The sequence below is a fragment of the Columba livia genome, chromosome 5 (genome assembly GCF_036013475.1).
Source record: "Columba livia isolate bColLiv1 breed racing homer chromosome 5, bColLiv1.pat.W.v2, whole genome shotgun sequence".
Classification (NCBI taxonomy): Eukaryota; Metazoa; Chordata; class Aves; order Columbiformes; family Columbidae; genus Columba; species Columba livia.
Window position 1 is genome coordinate 64469523 of NC_088606.1, and position 16066 is coordinate 64485588.

At 39.3% G+C, this 16066-nt stretch overlaps 1 protein-coding gene across 4 annotated transcripts in view; it reads right to left on the reverse strand.

Moving 5' to 3' along the window:
- NELL1 (neural EGFL like 1) overlaps positions 1-16066 on the reverse strand; it is a 275157-nt gene that overhangs the window by 19403 nt on the left and 239688 nt on the right. The gene's annotated exons all lie outside the window — the stretch shown is intronic.

Sequence of the window (16066 nt, forward strand, 5' to 3'; positions counted from 1 at the left end):
GGTTTGTTTTTTGTTGTTGTTAGGTGCTTTTTTATTATTATTATTTTTAATCTTCCTTTAATAGATAGATTAAGGTTTATCATGGTTCCCAACAACAGACATTTAAAACATGACTCACATAACAATAAAATAGAACAATTACACTTAATGGAATTTGCCACACACCAGCCATTTGTTTATACTGTGGATTGTTTAAAAATGCAAACATGCAGATTTTTTTTGTCCTTTGTTTTTAACTCAGAACTTAATTTATCTGTGCACATAAAGCATCGCAGGGCAGGGTCTCCAGTTGTGGCAGGTTCCTGAAATAATCCTGCTTTACAAACTGCATGTCCCAGCTGTGATATTTGCAGCTACCGGGCACTTAAGGTGCTCAGGGCACTTTGCAAACAATAGTTAATCTCCTTCGTTTATATGATCAAAAGAAACACCTCATATATGTATAACAGTGTGTGACAAACAGGGAAAGCAATCCATGTTTCAGCTGCAATCAAACATGTAGCTGGAAAAGAGTGAAAGCAAATGACAGCAAGTCTGTAGCAATGGAAAAGTATAGCAAGATGAACACCCCGTGGAGTTTCGATAAATGTGCTGGTTTTAGAAAGGGATTTTTTACAACTTCTGGAATATGGTTAATAGAGACCTTATAATTGCCAGCAATCTTGGTTAATCATGGCTGGCACCTGGCTGCTTCTCCCCTTTGAGCACTTTTCTGCACATTTTGTAGGGTTATAATTAAAATTAGCAAATTAATTATATGTTAACCTTGCAGTAATTTAAGAAGCTATTATATTTGCATTCCTCTGTTTCGCTCAAGCTAATTTTTTTTTTATAAATCTTGGACAGTTTTCAAGTGGGTACCTTATCAATTAAAATAAATCTCAAATTATCCACAAATAGTAACTGTTTTCACCCACTGAGATTTTTTTTTTACTTGGCAATCAGCACATTTAAAAGATGCATAATATTGTGTACACCAAACACACAATTTTGGGGGGAAATAGGTTCTGAAACTGCCTTTAGTTCTGCAAGCAAAGTACAAATGTCTCATGAACGTGATGCAAGACTGAGTTAAGGTTATTAAGTAACCACAAAGTGTAGCTTTTGCCTCAATTTACAGAATATATGGTTTCATGGACTGCAGCGAAGTCACATTGATGTACATTGAAATTGATTTGAATGAAGTATCCTTCAATACAGTTCAATTTTCTTAAAACTTAGAAGCAATACCATAGAAAAGTTCGATTTTTTCCTCATTTAAGTAGTAATACTTATTCTTGTTGAAATACAGCTTTGAAAACTAAACAAATGCCTTTTTCCAGGTTTTTGTTCACCCTCACTAAATAATGAAGAAAATTATCTACATAACAGGGCTATAATTACTATTTATTTCTAGCTTTATTCAGCTTCCATCTAACAATAGTGTCATTTTTTTTAATGCTTTAAAATCTGTCACTGCTGCCACCTTTTCTGTACTTTTTATTTTGCAGAAGCTAATTTTAGTGTTAAAACACTGCGCAGATCTAGCTGTCCATCAACGAGGAGTGCTGCTTGCAAACTCCGACACTTCCAATTCATTACAGCAAATGGAATTTATAACCATGATCTTTTCACATGTCATGGCTGATGGAACAAGTTTAATCCCATTTGGAAAGTGAACGACTTTGCTATCGTGGGTCAACTGCAAATGAATCCTTCTTGCTTTCTTCTCTTTCCCAGCGTTGAATCAGAGAACGTTCCTGTTTAAAGATTGCTGCCTCGGGTCAGTCCTGCTCTGGACCTCTATCCATTCCATTTTACATTTTTAATTTACAAAATCAATGGAGTTTTCCTAAAGTTCATTTCTAAACTTGAGCCCTTTTGAAAGCGCATTTGATTTAGGCTCATGGTATAGGATTGATTGGCAGATTACTTTTTGGAAAGCCTGTCTGACAGGATACTAAAACTAAGCAGCAGTTTACTTAATGGAAGAAGAAGAGTGTCTGTATGAGTCTATAAATTACATCAGAAAAGTAAAACAAGACCTAGAACTATTTCAAGACTAGATGACTTCATTGTGGCAGTACCATACCTGTCTCCAGCTTTTGTCCACTGATGTTTAGGGACACACAAACCAATTTCTTACACCAGCAGAGCTGGGAAAATAGGACTCGCTTTTAGTTGTGTAGATTCTTGCTTTACATGCTCGATCTCCTTAAACCAGTGGAGTTCCACCAGCAGTGCCCTGTGCCAGGGGCAGCGGGCGAGGGAAAAGGAGGTGGTGTGCGGGTTGCTTTTGGAAAGTCTTCCACAGAAGACACCAGTGATGCAGAAAAAATAGCTTAAAAAAATATCTATCTATCTAGCTATCTAGCTCTGCTCCCTCCTACTACGTCTCCTCTCCCAGAGCTATCTCCAGCCTGCAGAATATGCCCCGTGTCTCTTCTTTCTGGGTTAAACTCAGCCCAGCCTGCTCCTCAGGTTAAACTGAGCCCAGGTGCAGGGAGGGGGAATGGAGAAGCATCCCTTCCTCTGCGGCTGCAGCATGTCAGTATTTCTTTGGCAACAGGTCATTAGCAGCACCATGTAATACAAAATGCATGAAGAGGGGGTGTATAAACAGGGAAAACCATTAACAGCTCCTCCATTTGTCTAATACGTTGCTGTTTCTTATTCCCATGCTTAAAATGATGTACGTAATGAGAATAAGGGAAGAAAATATTATGATTAGGTCTGTAAGCTTCTCCTGTGGTCTTGTGCATTACTTGTAGCAGATGTATAAACATAACTCCACAGGTATAGGAAAATATTACGGATTTGGTTTAGAAATTCAGAATGATTTAAGATGCTTGTAATACCAAGAGGGAACCTCAAATAGCAGCTTTATAAGATGGTGTGTCATATACCGTGATGTTACTCAGTTCATTTAATAGATCATTTCCATTTGAACACACTATGGCTTCTCAAAACACTTGTTTGAGGACTTTTTTCTGAATAAGAAGATGTTGCTGTAGATAATGACCAGTTCAGGGAATTAGAATCAATTCACTTCTCTTAATCTTAGCTTTTCCATCTTCTTTCGATCCTAACACTTTCTTTGCATACTTGCCTCGGAATGAATAGCTTTCTATCCAAGCCTGGTTTGGGGTTTTGCTATAGAATCGGAGGTATACAGGCACTATTTCTGTGTATGTGCTGTGTGTGCATACGCTTACCGGAATACACTATATAAACATTCTTCATAAAGTTAGGTTAAGCTGAAATGAAGTGTATACCTCGGACCTGAGAGTCGAAACAATACAAGAATTAAAATCATTCTTCAAAGGAGCACAGAAACACTGGCTGAGAAATTCTGTAATGACTTGGGCCCAAGGAAACAAGGGCTGGACGTTTTTCGGCTGAGCAATGCTCAGAGAAGCCAGTGAAAACACAGTTACCGACTCACAAATTTGCATGGGCTTTCTGTATATTTGTCTTAATAGCTACATAGTCTAAACCAGACTGCTTGTGAGAAACAGCCAATTCACCAGCCCAGAGAGTGCTGGTGAATGGGGCTGCATCCAGCTGGCAGCCAGTCACTAGTGGTGTTCCCCAGGGGTCAGTGTTGGGTCCAGTCCTGTTTAACATCTTTATTGACGATTTAGATGAGGGGATTGAGACCATCATCAGCAAATTTGCTGATGACACCAAGTTGGGAGGGAGTGTCGACCTGCTGGAAGGCAGGAGGGCTCTGCAGAGGGATCTGGATAGACTGGAAAAATGGGCTGATTCCAGTGGGATGAAGTTCAATAAGGCCAAGTGCCGGGTGCTGCACTTTGGTCACAACAACCCCCTGCAGCGCTCCAGGCTGGGCGCAGAGTGGCTGGAGAGCAGTCAGGCAGAAAGGGACCTGGGGGGACTAATGGACAGGAAGCTCAACATGAGCCAACAGTGTGCCCAGGTGGCCAAGAAGGCCAATGGTATCCTGTCCTGTATCAAAAATAGCGTGGTCAGCAGAACAAGGGCAGTGATCCTTCCCCTGCACTCTGCATTGGTGAGGCCACACCTGGAGTGTTGTGTTCAGTTCTGGGCCCCTCAGTTCAGGAAAGACATTGAAGTGCTGGAGCGGGTCCAGAGAAGAGCAACACGACTGGTGAAGAGACTTGAACATAAGACCTATGGGGAGAGGCTGAGGGAGCTGGGGTTGTTTAGTCTGGAGAAGAGGAGGCTTAGAGGCGACCTCATCACTCTCTATAACTACCTGAAGGGAAGTTATAGCCAGGTGGGGATTGGTCTCTTCTCCCAGGCATCAGCAATAGGACAAGGGGGCATGGGCTTCAACTCTGCCAAGGGAAATTTAGGCTGGATATTAGAAAGAAATTCTTTGCAGAGAGAGTGGTCAGGCATTGGAATGGCTGCCCAGGGGGGTGCTGGACTCGCCGTCCCTGGAGGTTTTTAAACTGAGATTGGACATGGCACTTAGTGCCATGATCTAGTAAACGGACTAGAGTTGGACCAAGGGTTGGACTCGATCTCTGAGGTCTTTTCCAACCCAGTCGATTCTGTGATTCTGTAATATTTCCTCGGGAACCAAAAATTTCCCATCAACTTAATTTGCCTCTGTAGTCTTCACCTAAATATCTGCACTATCTTTGCATTAAATGTAATACTTTTTGTTTCTAGCCATAATTCAACATAAGGCATCGCTGCTCTCACCCCTGTAGAACTATTTTTGCAGTTTTTTCATTCTTACAGCAGTTATATTAAAGGAAATCCTGTGCAGACCGTTCCATTGCCTGCTTTTACCCCACTCAGTTATTTGATTGTCAATAGTACAGAATTGTTAATGGATCTGGCAACACTCCACTGTAATGGCACATCTTTCTAGTGTAGAATAAAGGCACCAGTTGGTTTTAAATAAGCTCTTGCAGGATGTTAATCCTGTCCTTTAAGGACAGGTCTGTAATTTTTACTTTTAGCATCTCAGCTTCTTGCATTATTCATAAAGGTATTTATGCAGACAAGATAAATAGCATAATTTACCTCAAAATAAAACACAATGGCTTCAGAACCCAGTGAAAAAGTAAAATTAAAATAATTCAATCTTTTCTAACGCCTCATCACATTTAAGTCACTGTGTGATAATAGTGAAAGGAAAACTGTTCAGTGTCATGTAATAGCTAGCAATCTACAGTTTCAATGAGACCGAAGAGTTTTATTATTAAAGTGCCTGTTCATCAAACTCTTACTGTGCTCTATTAAAAAAAATATATATAAGATCCTTATCTTTAGCTCTCTGTTGATCAGGAGGCCGATAAGCAGGAAAAGCTTGTACTAATAAGAAAGGATCACACAGGTCTCGAGCTTTCTGAATTAAAATTGTACCCCGACAGTTAACTCCGCTAGTTCCAGAGCAATTGCACCTTTGTTTTCCACCTTGTTCTTCAACATAAAAACACCAGAAAAAATCCACCCAGTCAACCGAGGCATAAGTTCTATGCAATGTACAGCTTCTTTGCATCTCACATGAGCATCACTTCTGTGAGACAGAGAGAGCAAGAAAGGGACGTCAGTGACAGCACTATGCAAACAGCTTCCCGCTGCAAAGGAGCCATTCAACTACTTCAAATAAACCCTGAAAGCAGAGACAACTACTTTGGATGAGCAGAGATGAAAACATTCTCTCCCACCTGCCTACATTTATGCCAAATTCAGTTGATGTAAGCAAATAATAATTCCGCTGTTCTACATAAACTTATACAAAGGCTGGATTTTATCCTTTATTATTCACTCTTACATCAGCTCTGCTATTTCACCTCTACATTAGCTCTGACAGTTCACAACAGTTATCCAGAAGGGCCTGCATTTATTTTTAAACATATGCAAAACAAAGCAGAATTACATGGACGACGGCCATCCTTAGTCTGCCAGACTTTCTCAGTGCAAGGTAGAAAAAGCTACACCACTCTGACCTTGTCACAGGTTTACAACCCAGCATGTTCAGAATACCAACAATCCAGCAACAGTACAGCAATGTATCTATTAAGCAAATGGTGACTTAGAAGAACACAGATAACTGTATAATTTACTTGTATTCAAATAATGATTCATGGCTGCTGCTCATCCTTATGTGGCCAGTTTATTCTTAAGACTACAAATATACTAAAAATCCGAAAGGACAGGAAAGATTTATGTCTGCGCCTTATCTATTGACATTTTTAATCATCAGTTCCTTGTTTCATAGCTTTAAGTGTCTCCCTCTCTAACTGAAGGCAGTAGCAGACATTGGATTAGCTGCTCAGGAAATTTTTCCTTGACATTTAGCCTCTTTTTTAATTACTTTCATTTTAACTCATTAGGAGATTTTGGGCAAACAATCAGCACCAAATAACATATTCTTCTCCCCTCAGCCATCACGTCTGTTTTGACACACTGATTTTAATTGCGTTATATTTATCTTGGCCTTTGCAGCTACTTCTCAGGCAGTTTTGCTGGAATAAGATGTACAGGCTTGGGTCCATTTTTCTATTTTGAGGACACCGCAGTAAACCATAAAACTTTAAATTTGTTGAGATAGTTAATACAAATCCAATTCATGAATAATCAAACCCACGCAACAGTTAAATAGCTTTCAGGGATGAAAGGTGTGCCCACCAGTCATTATAATTAAAGAACAGCTGTAATATGCTTTATTGTGTAATTCTGGATCGGTGTTATCAAGATTTTTAATCATCTGAAATTCATGTTCAAATTTAGAATGATGAGTTTAACAAGAACAAATGGAATTAAATTAGTATCAGAATAATAACACAGACTAGTTGTACCAGCAATTTTAAAGATTAATTCTTCCAATATATAACATCTAATTTACTGAAATTAATTTTTAAAACACACTCCAAGATGATGCCTTTATCAATTTAGTGCATGTCTCTCTTATACCCTCATCTTTGTCTATTTGTATGCTAACTATGCAGCACACTTGAAGTATGAAACCTAAAGGTCCTGGATGGTTCAAATAAATATCATTTAGCAACACTGGAGCTGAAACAAAAGTTTTTCATTCTCATATTTAAAGATTGCTGGGTGATGTAGGACATAAGGATTGCAGCCAGACTGCTCAATGGAAAGCATGGCAGGAATATACTAAGCAGGGTGAAGAACCATTTCATATTTATTATTACATTTGACTTGTTATTGCAAACAGGATTTTAATTATCACTCCATGAGCCAGAAACAAACTGACTTCACAATTAGTAGGTTAAGTTTCAAACTGAGGCAGTGACTTTCTGGCAAATTGGAGGCCTATGGTCAACATGTCTCTCAAATTACATTATTCTGAAAACAGCAGGGCTATTAGCCCAATGGTTATTGTATTTTGGCTCTTCCCACGCCTTGGAAAACACTGCCAGCATGCTCCATGTAGCTGGCTTGGAGGGAGGTGTGGGGAACAACTCCAGCCATCACTGGACTGATGACTCGCCATATCAGGACACAAGCTGAGTTCATTGCCTACCAGCACCTCGTACCTACTGCCACTGTCCCACAGTTCTCCACGAATGCGCCTCTCATGCTCTTTCGACGTTATGTTCTTCCTAAATGTACCAGAGCACTTTGTCAGGACCCAAATTTCGTTTTTTCTACCTATTTAGGTAGAAATAGTGTGTGGTCTCCATGCTAAGGTTACCCATGTAAATCAATCTGGTAGCACTGCTGCACAGAAACTCAACTGCAGACTGCTAGTAAAGTGCTTTTTATTTGATTTCTTTATATCATTTGCTACAGTAGAATAGAGAGAGATCATGTGCAATTTACAGGTGAGATAACTAAGGCAGAGAGATACAAGTTGCCCAAAGCAAATGTGCGAGAAGCTCCTCAATTTTGTAATTCCAGCCCACTGTCCTGTCATTTAGGTCACCATTTCTCTATTTCCTACGAAAATGTTCTCCAATAACCAAGTAGAGGCGAGGCCAACCTTCAGTCCCCTCATGACATGGGCTTTATTTTTGCAGAGTGTTCAGTATCTTCATCCCTGTTTACTAATTCAATTAAATTGTGATACTGGAGTTGTACCTGCATATATTATACATGAGCAGCTATTCAGAATATTAGATACGCATACTAGAATGAAATGAGAGAACAAGATCAACAGGAGAGGTCTATCATGTCAACAGGCTGCAATCAATGAAGCCCTCAGCACACAGAGGTATACTGCTATACAGCTAGGATTATGCAAATTTAAACAAAAAATCAAATCCATCCTAACAACACAGTATTTTTATGCATAAAGCTGCTTTAAGCCAGTTCAAAGCATAACTGCTGTAAATTCAGATTCATTTAATTTAAAATTACTAGTAAGACCATACTAAAAACATATTACAGATTGCAGAATTACATTTCAGCAAATCCGCGTGGCAAAATGCATTAAGTATCTGATTAAAAGATTAATATATCCTCGAGAATAAAAATATTTTTGACAATTGATTTTGACATCCTGCACTTAAAGAGTTGCACGTTTTCTTGCCAAGATCACAAAACTTAAGAAGAATTATCTAATGGGGATATATGTTCAAACAAGACAGTTGATGGGGGCCAACCAGCTGTGCAGAAGAGGAGCTGGGAGTCCCAGTGGACACCAAGTTGAACGTGAACCTGCAACATGACTGTGCTAAAGGTCAATGGTCTCTTCAGTATTGCGGCAGGTTGAGGGAAATGGTCCTTCCCCTCTGCTCAGTGCTGGTGAGGCCACAGCTGAAGTGCTGGGTCCAGTTCTGGCCTCCCCAGTACACAAGAGACACGGTCATACTGAAGACAAATCAGTGAAGGATGATTAAGGGTCTGGAGTATGTCATATATGAGGAAAAGCTGCGAGAGCTGAGAATGTTTAGCCTAGAGAAGACTTGGGTGGATCTTACCAATTCACATAAATACCCAAAGGCAGGGTACAAAGAGGACAGAACAAGGTTCTTTTCAGTGGTGCCCAGTGATGGGACCAGAGGCCACGGGCACAAACTGAAGCACAAGAGTTTCCTTGTGAACATCAGGAAACGCTTTTTTTACTGTAAGAGTGACTAAGCACTGGCACAGGTTTCCCACGGAGATGTTGCAATGTCCATCCTTGGAGGTATTCAAAAGCCATCTGGACATGTCTCTGGGCAACTGGCTCTAGATGGCCTTGCCTGAGCAGTGGGCTTGGACAAGGTGACCTCCAGAGGTCCCTTCCAACCTCAACCACCCTGTCATTCTTTGATGCTGTTTCAGAAGGAATGCTCACTCCAAAGAAAACTGCTGAAGTGAACTGGATGCAGGGTGAAAAATCAGTTCATCAGAGTTACAAAATATGACTGTAACCTCTTATAAAACAGGACACCAAAAACCAGCATTCTCTACCCAACGTACCAATCGTGCATTGCACAAAAAGTATCGGTCAAATGACACTGGCTTTATATATAAAAGCTTCATTGATGAGCCTTAACATTATTATCCTGTGCCAGCAGACTACTTCATGCACAGCCTTTAGGTACATAACGAATCTATCACTCTATATAGCACTTGAAATGTTAGCACAAAGTTCAACATCAAAAAGCCATAAATAGCCTATTATCTTATCTAGTGCATCCTGTGACAGAGAATAAATACTCCCTACTATATGTTTTTCAGTGATTTGCCTCAACCAATTTTCAAATGACTCACATGATGAGTCTCCCTTCATTTCATTGGGAAGATTACATTGCAGCCCAACAGTCCACAATGTTAGGAAGTTCTTTAGATTAGTTTTGAGCCCTTCCGTAATCGAATATGGTTCAGAGAAAATAACACTTGTCAAAACAATTTCATTGCTAACAGGAGGCAGCAGCTGATGAGAAAATTATAAAAAGTACATTTTCTTCACTGTGGCTGGGGCAGGGGAGCATTGGCCATTCTCCTTAAAATTCCCATGTAAAATTCCTGTGCCAAAGGGCACAAAAAGTGAGGTCAAATTGCAGGTTTAGATTATAATGGTGTGCACACCCTATAGTACTCCTGAGAGTTTAATAATAATGGGAAATGTTCTCAATTAGTTTTTTTTAAATCTTGAAACGATTAACAGCTTCAGAAAAACACTTTCATTCATACAGTAATAAACTCTCCCAAGGAAGCAAATCCCCAAACAAGCAGGGTAAAAAGAGCTCTCGAAATCGTAAGCAGAATAATGTAAAGCTTTCTGCATCCTCAATTAGGGAAAAAAATGGTTCAGGAAGTGCTGATCAACACAGTGCAAATGATAAAAATGCGTATTTTCAGAGAATGTACAAACACGGTTTCATAAAAAGAATGAAATTTGCAGTGGATCTTCCACATAGTGAGCTGGGTTGCAACTACTCATGCAATGGAAGATCCCCAACCACCCTGAAATATATATATTTATTTCTGATAATACGAAGGGTACACATAAAGACCCTACACAAAAAAATATCAAACAGTAAGACTGGAAGGACCGTTTAAGTTGAGAAATCAAGATACTTGCATCACTTTGCCTATCTCCTTTTGTTTCTAATACAAGTCAAAGCCATCCTTTGAGTCTGCTTCAACTTTCTCCCATCCCCCCACCTTGCACCTGTCCCCCTGCCAGCAAAGTTACGTTTACCCATGTTCCAAACTGCATCACGTCATATGTGCATTCATAAAAAACAGTTTGCTGTTGTAACTTCCCATGCACAATTAAGTAAGTTTAAGGAACCTGAAAAAGAGCACTTTCCCACCTGACTGAGGATGCTCACCATTTGTCCTGTGCATCCTCACTAGTTAATGAGTTGAGATACAGACTTTCCAAAGGCAACACTGACTGCTTAATATCTTCTGTTTTTGTAATCAACTTCAGTCATTTGAAGGTTAAACTTATTTGTTCTATATGTTATAATACCTTTTAAAATTATAAACATTTGTATGTACTTTCAATCAAGCTAAAAAAGTTCCCCTGTGGAAGATTCAAAATTCTTGGTTTCCATTACAAAAAATAGAACTAAAAGAAATCCAGAAATCTTGAAGCCCTTCTTAAAATGAACTCTCTATTTTACAGGCAGTTCTAACTATAACTAAAGACAATAAAGTATACCAGCAAGTATGAAAGCACAGTGCCGCATCCACTAAAATCTTCCAGGTGACAAACTGAACAAATATTCAGGATTAAAAACTTCAGTCATTACTGCTACTCTTCTTTGTGAATACTGCAATGACTATTTCCAAATAAAGAAGAAGTGACTGTTTCCTTAGCATAAAATGTGCGCTTTGAAAGCGCACGCTCTCTCTTCATTTTTTAATTACAGACTGAATTTTTAACTCCACTAAACCATTAGTTGCAGACTTTGATCAGACCCCAGTTTTCCCAGCCTGGGCGCTGCTTCAGACATCAATAATTCCAATTAAACCAACTCTGAGATATGACTACATCATTTCACTAAGCAATTAAAAATGTACAACTGAAATAAGTAGAAAATCCTGAAAGAAAAGCCAGGGGACTCATCAAATGTTAATAACAATAATAATAAGTACATTGCACTTCTACACCCTCTTTCATCCTGTGCTCTCTAAACATTTCCTAAGTATTATGCAATATTACAATACTTTGTAAGAAAGTAACAATATAACAAAACTTATTTGATTATCTAAAAGAGAGTTGATTATTCAGGATGAAGATACAGCCGTCAATGCGGACTGCATGAGTAAGACCGCCAACACATTAAAAAACCCACATTTATCCAAATAGTTTTTCTGCCCCCTATTTCATTGAATTAACCGAGTTTTATTATATGTAAATAGAATGTAATTTCTTTTCAACAGCATTCCCAAAGTTAGGAGTTTCTTATAACGGTTGATTTTATTATTTGCACACAACAAAGTAATTTACTTTCTTAAAATGCACTAACCTGTACAACTGTTCAGCAAAAACACATCTTCAAAAGCTGGCTTATAAAACTAGAATTTATTGCACCAGAAGGACAATTTTGCACTTGGTAAAATCTGAGACAGTTACGTGATCTAAATATTAGTGCATGGGGGTTTTGGGCAGTTCCAAAGACACAAGGAATCTAGATGAGGATTAAAAGCAACAGCTACCTGAGGTTTAATATTGGTGCCACTATTGCTTGTGTGTCCTATCTTGAGAAGTGTCTCTCCATTTCTGCTTATTTGTAAGCAAATTTTTTTGATACTACAGAAATCTTTAGTAGCTCTTCAGTGTATACTTCAGATAGTAAGTAGATTAATGAACGAACATAAAGAATGTTATAGATTTACAAAGTGTTCTTACATATGCACGTGTGTACGCAGATACTTTGTTTCAGAGCTTCATTATCTGTGAAATGAGTTTGATCTCTGGGACATGGGATACCAGAACATCAAGAATCCAAAAGAGCGAGCTCTGAAAAAAGTTCTCCTACATGTATTTATGTATTTAAGAAGAAGACTACTTGGAGGAAGACTACAAAAACCCAAAACAAACCAACCAACCAACCCCACAACCAAACCACAACACATCAAATGAATTGAAAATGAAGCACTGCTCCCGACTATATCTCATATCATGAACAAGGACAATGGCAGTGGTGGTGTAGCCACAAATATCACAGGATATGAAGTTCACAGGAGAAGCTCTTCCACAGTAGGAAATATGACCTAAGCCAACAAATTGTAATAGGCAGCTGAAATTATTCTTAGGACCACATGAAAGCACCTAATATAGAATCATAGAGTCTTTTAGGTTGGAAAAGACTTTTAAGATCAAGTCCAACTGTAAACTTAGCACTGTCAAGTCCACCACTAATCCATGTCCATGTCACAATCTGTAAGATATACATAACCTGAGAGTCAGTAAAGACCAAACAGTGACTTAGGCCAGCGGTCAGTCTACAATAGATGAACACTAAAATACTAGTCAAACATGTGGCGTGCAGTTGTTAAGGATCTTGGCACCACCAAAAGCGGGTACAAAGTATCTGCCTTTCCAAAACAAGGTTTTCACAGATACACTGACTGTGAAACACAGCAGAGAAAAAGCAAATTGTGAGATGTGTATTTCATTTGGTTCTTAAGCCAACTTTGAGATCCTACAGACTATCGTCTCATTTATTAGAGTAAAAAAGATACCTTGATTACTTACCCTTCAGTTACATATCGCCCCAAAATTCACTAGTGTTTTAGACACAAATCTCATTTTCTTCAACTTAAAGTCAAAAATATCTAGTTTTTTTCTTAAGAAGATGTCATTTGTTAGGCTCTTAGGGACATTTTCTTTGGAAAACTACCTCATTCTTCCGTAACCGAAAATTCGGTCTCTGGCCTCAAGAATTTCCAGTCGTCAAAATAATTCCTGTTCAAACCACATCACAACCTACACGTAGCTGTTCCAGAAATGCATCCAAATGCACATCTAAATTGTAATCCAATCCAATATGGTCACTTCCATATGGCTTCCTGTTTAGATGAGCCCTCTTGAGACATCATGTCGTCAGCTGATATACTAAATCATTAGCAGCAATACTGACTGTAACAGACCACATCAGCTATGGGGAAGGACTGCACAGGATCGACGTGAGGTCATCTGCTCAGCAAGCTGCAGATGAATTGGAAGGTGTTGTTTGGCTCATATGTAGGTAAAGAAGCTACTGGGGCTGTTTTGGCCTCTTTAATGGTCCAGTGGGAGACACTGGAGGGAGGGAACAGTTTGAAAGCTGTGAAAACAGTGCTTCTAGCAATGCCTTACAGGAGATATATTTTACAATAAACGCTGGCCTGCTTTTTATTGTTCTTTTACCCATTTTTATAGCTTCTTGTTTTCTTTTTCTTCCTTTTTTTTTTTTTTTCCTGGTATAGAATAAAAAGTTCAGGTGACAGTACAAAGAAAAGTTTAAAAAGCTGCCAATCTCAGCACAAGGAAGGATTCGATACACTGAGCAACACAACATCTTCCTTTTCGTTGGACATGCTTTGAGGCTTTGTCCTACGCTGATTGGTTTTTTGGGTCTGACTGTTCCAGAAAAGTATTCTTTACCCTTTTCAAAGCCAAACAACCCACACATGCTCTGCTGGCAATTGCATGAACAAGCTCTGTGCCTTCTTGCACATGCCAGTGATCAGTCATCCCTCAGTCGAATTCTTCTTTGTAAAAGACCTCCGCAACAGAGCATTTTGGCACAGAACACCTCCGTTTCTGAGGTGGGACTAGAACCTTCTGAACTGCTTTAACAGCTTTCATATTTTATAGCCTTTCTCATCAAAGTTTAATTTTTTTTCCTTCATTTATATTGCTTCAGAGTCAAAAGTGCCTCTTTTTAAGTTGTTATAGCAAAGACACAAAGTAAGAATTGGGCTTCCTGGGAAGAACTGAATATTTATGTATTTATTTTTCAGGTTCACTGTGACTCAATTCACAAATGTTTAAAAAAATAAAAATTGCTTCCTCCATTAAAAGCCATTAAAAATAGCAGACAGTATACAAAGAAATCCCCTTACCAATCACTGCCAGCCCTGGAGCTATCTACAGCAATTTTGTGGCATATAGTTATGCAGGCAAGGGCAAAGAGAAAGCGTCCTTGACCAAAGACATTTCATTTACTTTGTAAAGCGTAATTTTCCAGAGAGGAATTTTTCCAGACCCTACCCCTGGCTGTGTTAATACCTTAGACCGTACTGTGGAGAAAAAGTTTCGCTTCCCATCTTAAATCTGTTGTGTTTTCACCTTCGTCTAACAACTGCAAAGGTACCCTGTGTCCTCTAATGCCGTTCCCATCCTGAAGTGGAGATACAGGGACACGCTTCAGTCCATGGACTGCACGTTCAGGAAGGAGGCTCAATACCACAGATAGAGCACCACCTTCCAAACATGTCATAAAATATAAATTTAAAAGGCAGGATGGAAAACTTAGTTGTGAATGAAATTTCCATCTTTTTTTTTTTTTTTTTAACTACATCAAAGTGCATCCTGTTTGTAACAAAGGAGCAGTTCGGCACTTAGATCAAAGCATCTCCTGGCTGTGTCGTGCTGGAACTGAAGTGCCAAACGGATTCCCTACAACACTAATAAGAAATGCTTTGATGTACGTGTGTGTGTGTGTGTGTGTAAAGCACTTTAGTCACTACTTAGTAGCTACCCGTAATATTTTAGAAATAGATTACCCTAAACTGTAATTTCACATTATGGTATATCACTGGAAGTACCACATATCTTTACATTACCGTTACTGACGTGTTATTAAGATGGAGAAGAACACTAAAGCAATGTTTTGAAACATAGGCATTCCATGTGAAAAGGTATTTGGTGCGTTCATCACAGAACACTATGGAAGGGAACAATGACGGGGCCAAGGAACATCACTCAGGTACCTTCTTTGATTAAATTAGGGTCAAGGGACATGCACATCCTGAGCCAATCCTCAATGAAGACAAGGAAAAGCGTACAAAGAACTGGCCTGAAGCTTGTCCCCAGATATGTCCACCAGAACACCACAGCACCATCTTCTACCCTTGGCAAATAGCATCTCCACAGTTTAACATCAAATCACATCTGATCTCCTTCCACAATACGCACCTACAAAAGCTTACTATAATAAAAACATACGTGCATCCCCAATTGTCTCATTAGGTAGCAAAGACCCACCTGTTGGCCGAGCCTCCTCTCCCAGCACAGAGAGCAGCTCCCGCACCCCTCCCAGAGCTCCGTACGTCTTCCCAGCCCTGGGAGGTAATTGGTCCTCCTATTGGCAATCAGGGACAGCATAGGGATGCAGGAAGGGAAACAGACATTCACCTGAACGGGAGTCAGCCTTGCATCTCGGGGGAGAACGATTACCACACACGTGCAGCCATCAAATATCTTTGCAATCTCATTTTTTGTGTGTGAGTGCACAAAATATTAAAAAGTCAATTTTAGGCAGCACACTAAGACTCCTGAAAATTTAATTAAAAGTAAACGCAGTGTTATAATAATTCTCCTGATTTTTTACTACTGCTTTATAGTTCCAATGACTATAGTGAGGGAGAGTAGAGTGTACTATTGTCTTAGCTCTACACAGAATTCAGTTCTGAAACTGCTGAGAAACACAGACCATGCTGCCAGTCGCTCCTTTTAAGTTGA